This window comes from Bacillus rossius, chromosome 2 (genome assembly GCF_032445375.1).
Source record: "Bacillus rossius redtenbacheri isolate Brsri chromosome 2, Brsri_v3, whole genome shotgun sequence".
Classification (NCBI taxonomy): Eukaryota; Metazoa; Arthropoda; class Insecta; order Phasmatodea; family Bacillidae; genus Bacillus; species Bacillus rossius.
Genome location: NC_086331.1, coordinates 89,035,028 through 89,053,136, shown reverse-complemented (window position 1 = coordinate 89,053,136; position 18,109 = coordinate 89,035,028).

Sequence of the window (18,109 nt, the reverse complement as noted above, 5' to 3'; positions counted from 1 at the left end):
TTGATCAATGTTCCCCCACATGGATAAAACGTGAGAAAAATAAATAAAATACATATTAATAAAACAGATACATAGGTTACACTTAATATTTGGATTTTAAATAATTTAATGGACATATGCCATTACTAGTTCAACTGGTAGTCACAGAAGAAAAACCCATCAATAATGGAAAACAATATTGAACAATTAAATACTAGGACAAAAAGGCAATATGAGCTGATGTTAAATGTTACGTGCCCATGCAGCAAAGAAAATTCGTAGAAGAAATTTAGAAAACAAATTACAGCACAGATGAACACAACAGGCATTCTATAACAAAACAGTTACGAACGTTTCGGGAACTTTCATTCCGTCATCAGCTAGGAACCGGAAATATTCGCGTTTTCAATTACTTCTAGGCTAGACTCCACATTCCTCTGTATACTCGAGCAAATGCCACCTATTTATTGACTGCCGACTGGTGAGACTTCTCAACTTAATAGCCTGTGATTCAGTTATTCTTTAGTTGAGGGTTTATCATTGGCCAGGAGCATTCCCTGTGAACGGTGTGCGAATAGCATAATTATCTTTGAGGTATACATATTTGAATTTTGTCCTATCGCGAAATGATTCTGTGATTTATTTCTGGCCCTTACTTATTGCGGACACTGGAAAACAGTGACAGCTATGAAAACCAGTGAGGTAAACCAGTAATGGCCGTATATCCATGAAGTTATTTAAAATCAATATTACCCAATGCGTAAATCATTCATTTAGCATACGCTTTAAAGCTACATATTAGTTTAATTATCGTTGATAAATAAACTCCTTAACAGTCAAATTTTTTTGGATAACATGAAATATTGAAATATCTTATTATTTTATATTTTTAAGCTCGTTTTTAAAATAATAAAGTAGTATGTAAATGTTCCTCCGGAAACAGGGTCCAGGGTGTGGATTGAAGATTGTTTACATTGTGACGTCACGGCAACCATCTTGGATTCTGACGTCACGGCGGCCATCTTGGATGGTCGTGACCTTGACCTTTGACCTTGACTCCGGCGGCCATTTTGGATCCGCCATTTTGGATGACGTCATTTTGTTTTCTCGAACATTCCGGCATTGTGTTTTCCGCAATTTTGAAGTATGACGTCACCGTTGCAATTTCCGTTACGGCCGCCAACTTTAATATCTTTATTTATCATCCGATTTTAATGGAAAAAAATTTAAAATTCAGAAAAAAATTCAATTAATAAAATATTAATAAAAATATTTTAAAAAACAAACATTTACGACACGGAGCTCGGAGTCCTCAGTTCGAACCTGGTGAGGGCAAAAAAAAAATTAATAATGGCGACCGATCCTTCCCCCGTGGTGGGTGCTGGCAGACTGACTCCCACCACTTTTTTTCAAAGCATATATATCGCCAGTTAGTATGACGTCATGTCCGCCATTTTTTCCTCGTCTGCTGGAAGCCATCATCATTGTATCGTCTGCTAGAGTGCGCTGACACCATGTTAGTTTAATTCGTACCCGCTAGAGTGCAGTAATCATTTATTATTATTGCTGTGACACCCACCATCTTGTCATTTGGCCGCCATCTTGGAATTGTGTAATTATTTGGCTAGAAATTCGGGAAAAGTTCCAAAATTAATTAAATAAATTGGCAATAAATATACTGATTAATATTAATTAGATTGACTAAGGTCCTTGGTTCGATCCCTGGCCGATACAAAACAACTTTAATTTTAAAAAAGTACCACAAAAGCGACAGGTTTGAGAAAATAAAAACACCGCAAGTTCTTTTTAAAAAACTTTTATTACCTAAATTCTACACTTCTGCAAGTACAAAAAAATACACAGACAAAATACTAAAGTTTTGTGGATTCCTCGATTCAAACAGTCTTCTTAATGGTCGAAGTAAGTCTTTTACATGTCCGTAAATGTCTATTCAGTTTATCAGGTCGACATATTAAAACACCACAATTTTCACACAAAGACGAATTATCGACTTCATTAAAAAGATAGTGATATATTTCGTGTCGTTGTGCACTTTGAATATTTGCTAATGTTTTGTTACAAAATATACAGCTTGATTCCGATGAATGTACACCCAGCCTATCACAATTCCTGAGGTGCCGTTTTAATCTTCCATAGTGTATAAACTTGCTTAAACACCTGTTGCACTGATTTTTAATGCGTTCAGAGTTATTACTAAAATTGTGTATTACATAATCACGTAATTTCAAGTTTTTGATCTTCTCACAGTACGTGCAGTCGGGTGATGGAACACTGTTGGATGCTCCTTCCTTCATCAATGTCACTGGAACTGTTGACAACCATTGTAACACTGCTGAAATGTTAACTTCTGAAGCCTTTGAGGTCTGCTCTGCGGAAGATGTTGCACGAGTCGAAATCTCCTGCTGTGCCGAGAGAGTAGGTGTAGCTGTAGATGACGTTGTCATCGTGCTCTGCACTGATGATGGTAGACCTTCGATCCAGGTTGGTGTAGATAGTGGTAATGATGCCATCGAGTTCTCAAGAAGAGCTAGATACCGGTCTATTATGTTATACAAGACTAACTATCCGATCCGTTCATCACCGCAGCCAGAGACGGACTGAAGTTCATATCACCAGGGTCTCACTTATATAGTCTCATCAGCTGGTACAACACATGAGTCAAAACAATAACCATGTTCATTATACTCGCACTTAACTTTCTCGGAGCATTTTTTATAATGATGATGTAAGCTATCGAGACGTGAAATTAGTTTATTACATTTTATACACTGAAACAGTATTCTTTAAGCATTAGTCTGACAGCTGCTTCTTTCATGTCTGCGCGCATTCGTAGGTTTAGTAAAAGATGCGCCACAATATTTGCATTGATGCGCTGTACGCTCTTCATTAATTGAAGTCTGGAATGCAGATGGTGAAACTTCAGCTGATGATGGAACAATATGTATCGTTGTCTCCTCTGCAGCCGGTATCGGGATCTCCGACTCCATCAACGTTGCTGCCATCGAGGTCCCCGCTGCTGACGGTAAACAGTCTATCCCGGTCGACATTGGAGCAGTAACTAAATCTCACGAAACTTACTGAAGAGAGCAAGTCCGTACTGCACCGAGGCCATAGGTGAACTGAGGCTCCAGTCGTCTGAACCTCGCTTATATACCCGCGGTCTACTGTTATACTACATGAATCAAAATATTGTCCGTATGTAAAAAATTTTTTTATTAGGTAGCTAAAAATTATAGAAATAAAAAACACACAAGTTCAAGTTTTAAACATTTATTTATAAAAAATTACACACAAATACACATTAGGTTAAGGAATAAAGCATTTTCGCAAGCAAAGTCTTTAATGCCGCACGCACTTTATCGTCGAATCCGGTTCCAACTGGTTCGCAGGTCACGGGATCAGGAAAACAGGTTTCCAGCTTGTCATCTTCTGCGACGTCGACAACTCCGACAAGACATGGTCGATGACGTCTGTGACCACGTCTACGCCTGGGCTTTGGCTCAGTGCTAGTTGGGACAGATTCACTGCCTGAACTGCGACGACGAGACGCACACCGTTTGGACGTCTGCGTAGAAGCATCACAGGTCGCAACAGGTTGCAACACGCCCATGTTTGGTGTTGCACATGCAGACGAGGCGACCACCTCAGCGATGCTCGCAGGAAGGATTGTGTGTGGTCTCATGTGATAGACGGCACAGTTTCCAGGTTCGCAACAATCTACCAGCTGCTGAGTCGGTTCGTAGGACACAGGAAAGTGCACAAACCGCCAATGCTGAGCGCCTCCATCACAGGTTTCTGTATATGTACGTAGATTCCCGGAATCCCAGTAGCTGTACTCGACACTGCTGAAGCTAGGTCTTACGCTCACGTACACGTTAGCAGGATGAAACGTAAACATCTTCTTGCAGGTCGAACGACAACTGAAGGCACGTACGGATGTATGCCTTTTATATATGCAGGCTCCTACTACCACTGTGTGTGCCATTTCTGCATTAACTGCGAGTTTGTACAGCACAGACACGTTCAAACTTGTCACGTTGCTGCATGTCGTATATTGCACTAAGCTTGTGCAGGGAAGGACAGCCGTAGTCGGTCTGTAGGTCCACAATTACAACTGACGCATCACACAACTTGCTCAGCCATTTCTTCTGTTCAGGTCCAGCAACGTAAATTATTTCGTTTTGATCTAGTAAATCTTCAATAGTGTTTTTCACTGGGTGGTACGGAATTTTTCCTTCGTCACACTCTAGTCCGTGATAATATTTACATAGGCATTCATTCGACCGTTTACTTTTTTCGTCTAGTAGTTTCCACGGATACGGAGGTCGGAAAGTGCGAGTTCGAGTCTTGTCTCCGGAGGTGACGCTAATTTCCTTGAGCACGAATCCATTTTGGCTCTGGAAACCTTGCAGGTTGCAGTACATCTTGTCGCTAGCAATGTTCGGTCGTAACTAAATTATCATCGAAAACGAAACAGTATTTATGTCAGAATTTTCACAAGTTTGTCTCGACAATTGTACGAAGCAAGCCGATCGTGAAGTATCAGACAAAAAGCGTAGGTGTTTGGTGGAATATTTCCGCTAGCCGTTATCTCGATCCTACAGTCGATGATGTTTGAATTTATTCGATCATCCTGTTTGGAAACGTTAAACACCATTAACGGAGCCTTGTTCTTGAAACTGTCGGGACTCAGTATCGGTGACTGTCTCCGCCCATAGTAAGCTTGCTGAAACTTGACAAACATTTGATATGCGAGAAGAAATTTTCCACTTTCAAAGTCCATGTTCATGTCAACGTACGGATAACTTTCGCTGTTTAAAAATATTTTTACATTACGTATTTGACAGTTATCGAATACGGAGCGACTTACTCCTGCATTGAGCTGTCTTCCGGTCTGAAGCCCGACGATGATGTATCTTGGTTTTTCCGTAGCGAAGCTGGACTTTACTATCCAATTGATACACTGACCATGAGGCAAGCCAGGATAAGTTTCCATGCTCCAGGATCGGAATGGCACATCGAAGTTCTTGCCATTTTCTATGTTTAACATCTTGACTCGTTCAACGGTGCTCACTTGTATGTGGGGCAGCATCCACTCGATAGACTGTAGTGTTAGCGAGACATCTTGAGGGTTTTCTGCAGCGGCGACAATTCCATTAATGTGCGTGTTGGCTAGAAGTAGTATGAGCTCTTGTTTCGAATTAATGATTATATGCTTGTAGTCCTCTGCGAATATAAGAAGCATGGACAGAGGAACACAAACTTCGAACTTCCCTTCGGCATAAACCGGAAGCTTATATTCATCCTCGAGAGCCCAACCGGCCATCTTTGCAGCAGACAGTTCATTTGGCGTGAGTGAAAGGTAATTTTTCATAGCAGATGTTATGCCTACATCTCTAGTCTGGTCTACCTCAACGCCATTGAGTACATATGAAATGCGCTCAATTAGGTGAATAATACCATTGCAGGATATTGACGTCGTTGTCGGATGCGTACCATCCGCTTTTGTAAGCGTGCCTCTTATACGTAGAAATGACTTCGAAGGTAAAGTACAAATATCTTGGTGCTGTACAGCAATGCGTACTTCCGATGGTAGTGGGTACGGTCCGAGCAGGAAAGGCTGGTACTCGTGCAATTCCATTTTCGTAATGCTGTCATCAAAAATGACCGGATCTTCCACGCTGAGGATTTCGTCTTCCATATTTATTCGGCACTTGTCCAATACTAAGAAGATACTTTATGTTGTCAGGTGTTAATGCACTGATGTCTGGTAGAGAACTGTTCTTATTCACGGCAATACAATTTCTTTTATAACTGTTCGGTGTTACGAACTTTACGCCCATCGCTTCAAGTGCAAACGTAATGTAATTTCTTCGTCTTGAAATTTACCAATCGTCCTCGCTGGTCAATGATTCTGACGACCACTTCGAGTGCGCACTTCACGACGACTGGAACGTAAATGATACTTTGCGGTACTTCCACCAGTTTATATCCTGGCGGGACCATCGGCGAAAACTCGTGCAGCATGTTGCTTAGTCTTCCATTGAGATACGTTCCACTTGCCAAATTACAGTTTATTCTTATGACATTCACAGGCAAAATGTTTACTGCGCGCGTAGATTCGTACGTTCTTCCTGTATCATACACCTTTGGTTCGAATCCGAGCATCGTACCTATGGTGCCAGGTTTCGTAAAGTCGACATTTTCACTACATGTTAGAATGCTTTTTTGAGTGTTTGGATTTCCACGCAGTTGAAAGTCTACATCCTGTGGTAACATATCCCTGATATAATTTGCAATGTCGTCAATTTCGTAAGAGCCTAGAGGTAACTGTATTTCATGAGCGGTCCCATCGCTTTTCAGGAAGCAGATCTTGCAATTTTCTTGGTCGATATTCGGTAAGGCATTATACGTTTGTACGAGTCCGATACACCATTCTCCGTCTAAATCCAGAGGCGGGAAATGAACCGCCCGCAGCTCAGATGCGTGACCTGTCAAGGTAAGTATTATCGACATGACTAATAAATTATCATCACTGCACAGCCTTTAAGTAGCAATTATTTTTGTCAGCTAATTTTTGTTTGTTAAAAAGCGAAGACACAAGTGTCCGCAGTTTGTTTGATAAGGCTTCTGCTCCGTTCCGTAATTGTAAAACAACATAGTGGACTGGCCCAGGTACCGCCTAAGTTCTGGCGGAGGCCGTAAATTTCCAAAACTATCGTAGTACTCGGTCATTTTTCCAGTCTTTACATAAGCAACCCAGTGCGTGCCGCGACCCACCGACGTGTCTAAATTAATGATGGCGCGTTCGTGCGTTTTTGATTTGCTGGGCAAAGTGTCTCGCATAAACACGCCGCGGAAATTTGGTATTTTAAGTTTGCGTGCGTACTTGATTAAATCTATATTGGTGAGCGGACGTTTCGGCAAAGAACTAAGGATTTTTTCATTCGTTTCTTTTTCATGTCTCGTCCTGATTTATGAGGTTGCAAGTACAGTCCAGCCCCGTTTTTTTTACCGATGGCAATGGCTTCCATGCTGGCATTGTGTCGCTGTGCTTCCTCCAACAGCTTGCGCTCATTCTTCGAAGTGTTGACTGCCCGCACTATACCGCTCGTTGCACCGATGAGACCGCCAAGAGCACCCAATGCAGGCAAAATCAAAGGAAGAAATCCTCCTATAATCTTCTTGTCGAGAGTCTGTAATTTTTGCTTAACTGTTTGCACGCCTGCACCAGTCTTACGTTTGGTCTTGCGTGAGTTAGTCTTTGACTTGATGGAGCTGGCTCGACGAGCACCCAGTCCTAATTTGGTCTTTGCCTTCATGATTTTGGAAACGCCCCAGGCCGCGATTTTCTCTCCTAGTCCCGCGTTTGACGATTTACTTATATCTTCGGCTTCCTGTGCCAATATCTCGTCGGCCCGGTGCCTGGATTCCAGATCCTTGCTTAATGAATATGCGATATCGTTTTGTTTGCACTTTTCTTCGAGAGAATTAATGCCCACGTCACCGCGAGCTAACCTTTTCGCTAGTTTGGTGCTGGGGCCACAGAATCGGTAGCCGGGAATGTGTAGCTCGAATGGCAGATTGTTTATCAGTGAGTTCACGAGTCCTGCACCGATGTGTTTTTTGTTCTTACCTCTTCGAGTCATTATGCACAACTGACCAGAAAGTATAAATGTGTTTGATTTAATACAATTTCTTCAGTACAATGCAGTTCGTCAAGCAAGAAGTGTGTTTGCCCGTGCACATTACACAAGACGATGTAGTTAGTGCGCGTGAATCACGACATGGCTTACTGTTGCCTTCTGCCGTACGTTGCATAATGGCGGGTCCGTCCAACTGCGGCAAAACATGCGTTCTGCTGAGTTTACTGGAGGAACCAAACGGACTTAGGTTCGAAAATGTCTACTTGTATTCCAAGTCGTTGCAACAGCCAAAGTACCAGCGCCTAGCTACTGTTCTACGCTCGGTGGATAGTCTGGAGTATTTTCCATTTAATGATAATGCGGATGTGGTACCTCCAAGCGAAACAAAAGCCAATTCCGTGTTTGTTTTCGACGATGTAATGTGCGAGAAACAAGGCATAATACAAGAGTGTTTTTCCATGGGCAGACACTCCAAGGTAGAGTGTGTTTACCAGTGTCAGACGTACACTCGTATTCCAAAACATCTTCTACGAGACAACGCGAATGTCATAGTGCTTTTTCGCATGGACGAACTTAATTTACGCAATGCTTATGACGATCACGTAAACACCGACAGGTCGTTTCAGGAATTCAAAGACATGTGCTCCTTGTGTTGGAAAGAAGAACACGGATTCCTAGTTATAGTCAAAGACTGGCCTCTATATAAGGGCAGGTACAGACGAGGTTTCGATCAGTTTATCGCCAAACATGAGTCATAGCATTTTGAAATTCGGTCGTAGCAGTCGAGATTTACGTACTGCTCTCAAGTCTCATGACGATGTTATCCGCAAATACATTTCGCTACTGGCTCAAAAAGTAGAAAGTGTGAAAGACTAATTACTAGAATATCTCGTTGCCATCGACCAGCGGTTGGAAGCCTCGGATTCTCGCATTCGCGACATGATCGAAGTATTGAATGCACAAAGACGTGACGATTTGAGAACTTTTCAAAGTATTCTGAAAGCATCACTATCTCACTTGTCAACAAATTCAGATTTAGCCAAAAACAAGAAAGAAGTTACTGTGAACGAATAAAAAAGTATAAAAGGAGGTCTTGCAATATGTTTCCAGCCAGTACAATGTCGGACCTGGCCAGTGACCTTCATCGAGCTATACATTCAGTTCGTGAAAAATATTTACTTGCTAGACGAACCAGACTTGCACGTGAGATGGAAAATGAGGAGATATTTAAACCAATCACTAATCGCCTCGACGAACTTAAAAACAAGGAAGAACCAGCCATCATTGTGAAGACAGAAGTTGAAAATGAAATGCCAACTGTAAAGAAGAGAAAGTATGAACCAGATCGAGAAGAAGAGTACTTAACAAGTACAGAGTCCATGCACAAGAAGAAAATACCGAAAAAGGGACATCAAGTTAATGCAATGGTCCGACCATACCTGATATCGTTTACGAGCCAGAATAATGACACGACCTACGGAGTGTACAGAAAACATAATGCGTGGTTCCTCGGTGCTAAAGAAATAGACTTTCTACCAGGAAATATCGTGCGCGTAGGAGAGTTCAAAACGCGCGGGACTCCGGGTCTGTACGAATTGCTGTTTCGCAGGGAGCCTAAAGGATATTCTCACAAAGACTTACAAGAGTACAAAAAACTACTAGAACTAACCAATGCACTTTTTCGCGATAACGATCCAGATAGTGGTGTATATAAAGACGAAGATCATGAAAAAATCGACATTCTCGCTAATCTCTTCAGTGAACTAACGATACATGGTTAGGTTTAAAAAAGCTAGAAAGTGATCAGATATTTGACTATGTATATTGGGACGACCCCAATGAATTAGTCGATCGTCTTAGAATTCTACATGCTTCGCTTAGTGTAGGCAACTATTCGCACATCAACGAAATAGTCTCAATACTTGAAGAACTGAGGGAAGCCGGCTACATACAATGAGTCGAACCGGAATCGCTCACGAACTTCATGCTCCTGCTAGACGGAAATACCTTCATCGCAAAGTCATAGTTCGTGGAATTGATGATTTATTCCAGTCGGACCTTGTTGAGATGATACCGTATTCCAGATTGAATAAAGGTTTCAAGTACACATTGTCAGTCATCGATGTTTATAGCAAGTTCGCTTGGGCTAGACCTGTAAAATCAAAGACTGCAACTGACGTAGCCGAGGCCATGAACAATATTTTGCGGGATGGACGTGTACCGTCGCATCTGCAAACGGACCTCGGGAAAGAATTCTACAATGCAACCTTCAAGGCTTTGATGAAGAAGTATGGCATCAAACACTACTCTACATTTAGTAACGTCAAAGCCTCCATTGTCGAAAGGTTTAACAGAACTTTGCGTTCCAAGATGTGGCGTTAGTTCACGGCTAACGGAAATTACAAGTGGCTTGACATCTTGCCGAAACTAATAAGCGAGTATAATTCCACGGTGCATTCTACCACGAAAATGAAGCCAAAGGACATAAAGGACAATCGCCTGCTTCAAACGGTGTTTTCCAACACGAAGAAGAAAGATCCACGAAAGCGTAAAGCTACCGTCGGTGACATTGTGCGAATCTCCAAGCAGAAAGGCATCTTCGAGAAAGGATTCACTGCGAACTGGAGTCCTGAACTTTTACGTGTGACACATGTTCGTGAATCAGAGCCTAGGACCTACTACCTCGAAGATTTGGACCACAAACCTATCCATGGCGGCTTCTATGCCGAAGAGATTCAGCCTACATTGTATCCCGATACGTACTTGGTGGAGAAGATTATAAAACGAAGAAACGGACGGTCCTATGTCAAGTGGTGGGGCTTTCCACCTCGCTTTAATTCGTGGGTGGCTGATGCAGTAATCGAGAATTCCACAAGACTTTAGTAATTTTTCTGTGTATTTTTTTGTACTTGTAGTAGTGTAGAGTTTATGTAATAAAAGTTTTTTTAAAAGAACTTGCGGTGTTTTTATTTTCTCAAACCTGTCGCTTTTGTGGTACTTTTTTAAAATTAAAGTTGTTTTGTATCGGCCAGGGATCGAACTAAGGACCTTAGTCGATCTAATTAATATTAATCAGTATATTTATTGTCAATTTATTTAATGAATTTTGGAACTTTTCCCGAATTTATAGTTAAATAATTACACAATTCCAAGATGGCGGCCAAATGACAAGATGGCGGGTGCACAGCACTCTAGCGGGTACTAATTAAACTAATATGGTGTCAGCACACTCTAGCAGACGATACAATGATGATGGCTTCCAGCAGACGAGGACAAGATGGCGGACATGACATCATGCTAACTGGCGATATATATGCTTTGAAAAAAAGTGGTGGGAGTCAGTCTGCCAGCACCCACCACGGGGGTAGAATCGGTCGCCATTTTTAATTTTTTTTTGCCCTCACCAGGTTCGAACTGAGGACTCCGAGCTCCATGTCGTAAATGTTGGTTTTTTAAATATTTTTATTAATATGTTATTAATTGAATTTTTTTCTGAATTTTAAAATTTTTTTCCATTAAAATCGGATAATAAATAAAGATTTTAAAGTTGGCGGCCGTAATGGAAATTGCAATGGTGACGTCATACTTCAAAATTGCGGAAAACACAATGCCGGAATGTTCGAGAAAACAAAATGACGTCATCAAAAATGGCGGATCCAAGATGGTGGATCCAAAATGGCCGCCGGGGTCAAAGTCAAAGGTCAAGGTCACGACCAACCAAGATGGCCGCCGTGATGTTTGAATCCAAGATGGTTGCCGTGACGTCACAATGTAAACAATCTTCAATCCATACCCTGGACCCTGTTTCCGGAGGAACATATACATACTTCTAATATATACATTTATTGTTTTTTTTTTAGGTGAATTTATGCACAGTTGGCTGGCAGAATATGTTGGTAAACATTTTTGAAGCAATATTATGTTTACGTAAGGTTAGGTAATAATTTTTTTATTTAGAATGTTTCAACTGATGTTTTAATTATTTTATTATTATGATTTATTGTTAAATATACGAATAATTTTCACAAAGGATGAAACACCTAACCTCTACACTGAACTAATTTTGGACACATTGAAAGTATAGTTTTTCCATTTCCCCCCAGGTGAACGAACTTAGCATTGTTAATTATGGATACATTGATAGCAACCTCGCTTGTTTTAGATGGTACTATTGTAATTTCTGCTGCATCATAATCTTTCTGATATACATAGATTCATTCAACGGCATGCCACGCCGTGATAAGTATTTTCGGAGAAATTATAGTGTTTGAACATAGCAAGTGTCTTTGGTCGCTCCTACTTGCTATCATGAAATGTCACATTAGGCAGCCTGTTCTCCTTACAGTCACTTCCTACGTTCGAAATATGGTCATTCCTCTGAAACTACTTATCACACTTAAACTTGTGATGCACCATTGAATTTTTTTTTTGTGAAAGTTACAAAGCTAGCAACAAAAATCATTATAGTTCTATTTGAAAGAAAACGAAGTTCATACCGATATCTATGGGCATTTATTCTACGCTAAAAAAAATCCGATCGCTCATTAGACTGCAATAAGGTATGCCTGCGTTAGTCGGCCTTCAGGAAGAGAAGCTATTGCTCTGTTTCTCCGGGCTATTCAGGATGCGCTTGCTTCCGCACTGATTGGCTATGATTGGTGTGCTGACAGTACCTGAAATAAACGCCACCAACCACGAAGCACAGACCATCTGTACAGTGTTTTAACACACAGCTTGTCTGGAAATGGTTTCGTGAAAATAATTTCCCTACAAATATCTCTATAATTAACACTGGTAATACAAGCCACTTTAAGTCGTTTAATGAGAACTGTATTATAATCCAACTGAAGGAAAACGGAATAATGGCATCTTCAGTGAGTTAAGAAATATTTCAGAATAACAGCTAGTAAAATAGTTTTAGAATGTTGGTACAGAGATTTATAAGAGTCTGACTTTTAAGGTGTAAAAATCTTAGCTATCTGCATACGAGATTTGGTAGGAGTAATTTCGTGAAAATGGAACAAAAGTCGATGAACGAAAATGAGACACAAAGATGACGGACCCACGTGTAGCAACATAAACCCGTATATTGCCACTTGCGTAAACATTAGAGTACATACAACACATATTTTTGTGCCCAATGTAACTTTATGACAGTGAAACAAACAGTAGTATGTAAATGGCGATACTGGGACTGGGTTTTGGGTGCGGTGTCTGAGGTGGGGTCAATTACCGACCAGCATGACGTCACGGCGGCTAATTTGGTGTCAAATTTACTCAAAATTCTTCAAAAATGACTCAAAATTCAGCAAAATTCTTATAAATTCCCCTATTTCGAGAGGAGAATATCCGTTTTGAGGGAAATTTTCCCGTTTTATGCCTCAAGAAAACAAAAAATTCAAAATTCGGAATGCCTCAAAAGACTTTTACCTTAGAAAAAATAAAAATTCCCTAGGTATAACGACTTGAATTCCCCGTCGACTGGCCACCCTAAGCCGCTGAAGACATGACCTTGACACTGACTGTAGACTTTAAATTCTTTAATTTTTAACAAAAAATACTACGAAAAAAATTCCAAAAAATATAAAAATTAGTTTACTTCAAACTTTCACCATTCTTTACGCTCGCCAGATTGGATTATACAACGTTAAATTATTCGTTACGCCCACCATCTCGGATTATAGAACGCTGCACTTTTCGTTACGGCTGCAATCTGGGATTCCATGTTACATTTTCGTTGTGGTCGCTATCATGAAAATCTATAGTTTTCATTTTAAAAAATCGGGCAAAATTTGTACATTTATGAAAAAATATAATTGTTAAAATATTAAAAAAACTTCTGCCATGTTGAAAATCAACTGCCATCTTGAAATTCTATAATAATTATCTAATTTAAACAGAATTTTTTTCAAACTATAAAAAATATTTAAATATGATATTATTAATTCGATAGGTGAATTTTGACCTTGACCTTTTACCTGGTAATCGACCTTTGATCTTGACATTTGACCTCGAATTTAAACTTGACTTTTTGACCTCGAACATGACCTTGACAGTTGACATTGATGTTTATCATGGCCATTGAACTTGACCGTTGCCCTTTAGCTTGACATTTGACCTTAACCTTTGACCTTGACCGTTGTCTTTTGTCCTGCACCTTTGAACTCAACATTGAACTTTTACCAAGACCTTAAACTTTGACCTCAGTCACCATCTTTAATTTAACCATCTTGGAATCGAGTGCTCCAATCCCCTAATGTTGCAATTTTCTTTAAGGCGGCCATCTTTAAAATCCGTAATTATTACCCGATTTTAAAGATAAAAATTATAAAATTCATTTAAAAAGCTAAATAAAATATCCATAAAAATGTTTAAAAAACTTGGTTCAAACCCAACATAATCAAAAAAATAGCGAAAGGATCATTTCGTCCACTGAAGCAACCCACAGACTTACCTACCACCACTAATTCCAAGGCAGATATTACGTCAGACAGAATAATGTCATAACGGCCATGATGTATTCGTCTGCGGGAGACCGCCATCTTGGATCCGAAATATTGTTTTCTTCTGCTAGAGGGCACTGCCACCATATTAATTTAATTTTTATCCGCTAGAGTGCAGTATTCACTTACTGCCACGCTGCCCGCTATATTGACACTTGGCCACTATCTTGGAAATCTGTAATTATTAATCTAGGAATTCGGGGATGAATCCAAAACTCAACACAAAATTCTGTAATTTATTGATTGGCTTATTAAATCACCTCGGTTCGATCCCTCATCATTACTAAAAGTAAATTTTTGGAAAAAATTACCAAAAAATTACAGATAAAAAAAAGATTGTTACAAATAATAGTTATTACATAATTTCTACTCTACTGCATATAGCAATCTTATTAACACTTAGTTCTGCATTGGCTTTAACTGACTGGTTCTCAGCTCCAATCGGTTTACTGAAGACAGAGACCAGCCAGATCCTTAATTGACATTATCTTCCTCTTCCTGACAGAGTTTCTCGATACCGTGTCTAACTGACTGTTTACATCGTCAGAAGTGTAAATTGTAGCAGCCAATGTCTTGAAAGCACACCTTCTTCTCTTGGTCCTGGAACGGACTCGGTTTACCATATACGCAGCCCAACCACAAATAATATTTAAGGGTCCGCACGTTGCTACTTCATCAGTAAGCTGAATCATAATGTTCTGTCTGATATCGTCAATAAATTTACAAAGGTCTTTCGACTCACTAAACGTATTTAGATAATAGTAGTCTTTCAAAATTCCAAGATATGCCGATTTAACCAAATAGAATCTATTATAATTTATTTGTAATGCACCAATCACAGTATTGGTGTTAGTTTCATGTCCATGCATCATCGCAATCGGTTACTGCACATATGCTTGTATGCTTATAGACATACGAGTCTCCAACCTAAACCGAGGAGGCAAAATGTCTGCAGGTATTTCCAGAGTAGGCACACGGACTTCGTCTTTACAATTTTTTTTTTTGCATTTCGTCTCAAACTGTCAATACGAGTAAACAAAACATGGCACTTATCGCAGCGAAACTTCATACGAGATGGAGTCTTCGTACATTTACTTCTCTCATGTATCATGGACAAATACAAACGACATGTCGCAGTAGCCGCAAGGATGTCTATCGATGAAGACGAACTTTTCAGACCCGAACAAGATACTGATGTTGCTTTAGTTGTACCACTTCCCGGTGTACTCTTATGCAATTCGATACATCGTTGGCAGCGAAACCATTACTTTCTGCCTTTGCATGTCTCCAGGTGTATTTTCTACTTATTTATTGTAAATTGCTTGCGACACTTTTTACAGCTAAAAATATTGCGATAAACATTATTAGCACATTCTCTCTTGTCGTGTCGACGAGCAATACCATTATTCAAGAAAATCTTATTACTGTAACGACTTTGATACTGGGAAGACGCCGATGCAACTTCTGTGGACAACATTGATTATAATGGTACTGCAACCATTGAAGTATCCATCGAAGGCGAAACGTCATTCATTGAAATTTCCTCTGCAGCCATTAAACACTCTTCTGCTGATGGAAACACACATGTTAAAGTCTCCTTTAGTGTCATCGGTGTCGACGTTACGTTACACATTCCATCGAGTTCTTCATGGTTGTCGACGATGCCAAAGGGATCTGCGTTGATGTCGACGTCGAAGCCTTTGGGGTCATCAACGTCAATGGTACACAATCCATAAAGGCATGCGTAGTTGACATCGTCGATGTCAATGGGAACTGCATGGCCGTCGTCGCCGCTGCCATCGGGTTCTGGTCTGTAGATGGCAAAACTTCCATCGAGTTCGACATTGGAACAGCATCTAAATATTAGGTAACGTTCTAAAGAGAGAGCCGATTTGCACCGAAAAGCCTTCAGAGGATGATTGAGGGCCCTGTCGTCTGGTACACGCTTATATACCCGCGACCGCTGGAATAATATGCAAGTCAAAACACATCAATTAGCATTAATACACGAGTTAAAACAACATTAATAAAATGGAAGCACATTTTTTCTCTAAAAAATCTGAGAGTGGTGGTTGAAATTTGATCCCACCACCTTTTGGTAATTATTCAATCACCTCGGTTCGATCCCTTATCAATACAAAGGGTAATTTTTTTGGAAAAATTACCAAAAAAAATACAGATTAAAAATATATTGTTACAAATAAAATTTATTACATAATTTATACTCTACTAAATGTACTATATACACCTCCAAGCTTCGGAACTAAGATGGTGACCTCCAGCAGACCAAAACCAGATGGCGGCCTCCAGCAGAACATACAGTGATAAATGTGGATTGACTAATATGAATAATTGATAAATTTGAATAAATAAATCTATTAAAGGGTTAATTAATTACATTAATTAAAGGGTACATTAGCTAAATGGTTGATTAGCATATTTACCTAATTAACACAATTTAAAAGTTAATTAGCGAAATGGTTTATTATCTTATTAGCATAATTACAGTGTTCATTATCCAAATTGTTAATTAGCATAATTAATTACATCAAATTCCTCCGCATGTCCCAGATCTCTCTTGATGTCCCTAGTGTTATGTAGAGAAAATTTAAAATAAAGGCAAATTGCTAGTGACTAAAGATAATACTTTAACTTTTAATGGTAACTAAAGGTACAAATCACTGGCTGCTGGGCAATATAAGGTAGCCACGTTCATTTAAAATCAAGTGATGGAAGCAAAATTCTTTGTTTACTAAAACACAAAATCCAGGAATTACAAAGATATTAATTAAACAATTGATTCAAACAAATGAAAGTTTAGAAAGATGATAAAAAAGCTGATTCCCCAAAACAAATTTTTACGTACTAAATTTCCAAGGATTATATATATTTTTTAATATTTATGTTTTAAACAAAATCCCGCATCAAATCCCAGATAAATATTTACGCTCAATAGTTAATGTTGAAACACAAAGCACCTTAAATATTTGTATAACAGAATGATTTTAGATTAAACATTAATAAAATAAAATTTAATTTATTAATATAAGAGTATTTATTCCAGAAAAGCATTGATAAATATACTCTTACCGGCAGCTCTTAAGATCAATAAAAATTTACTTTTGCAAAATTCGTTAACTGACTTACGTACAAAAATAAGTTAATAATTAATGAATAGACTTTTCAACAATCTTTGATGGAAAAATAATGCTTGAATTTAAAAGCGGCAGTCTGGCACACGGTTAAGTGTGACGTCAAAACATGAGCTTTTTTCTCAAATGTGGCTGACTTAATGGTATTCCAACACGCTATTTATTTTTCAAAGCAAATATGACCAATTCTTCGGAATAAAACTTACTTTTGGTGTTACTTAATTTTATTCTATAAATGGTAGCTTCAAAACACATGTGTGCTATTCAAATGTATATTATGAATCACATGTTTTCATCCCTGGCTAGTTCTTTAGTAGCAGCTAGTTTTTGACAATTCTTATTTTTTAAAAATATTCTAAGTATTGTTTTTATAGGCATTACCATTAGTGTATTAAAGCATACTCCTGAAACAGATTTAAGGGTGTGGAGCCGGAACCGAGGTCCGCCATATTGGATTTCGGTAAACTTGACTTGAAAATTTTACTTTTTTCCTAAAAAAAATAAGATTCAAAAGTCCTCAATATGACAACGTTTCCTTCACTCCCAGAAAAATTTCCAGTTTTGAGGGAAAATATACCTTTTTTCCTTAAAAACTCCAGAAAGTTCTCTTTCTATAGAGCGTGGCCATTATACTTAGAGAGGAACCATTTTCCTTAAAGATGAGGGGGGGATTTCCTTCAAAGTATTCCTTTCATTTTTCAAAGTTATTCAAAATTAGAGGGCCTTTCATTCCTAGAAATACCTAGGTAATTAAATTTTCTGTTCGTGACAAGGTTCTCCACCAATTTCTCAAATAAATAAAATATTT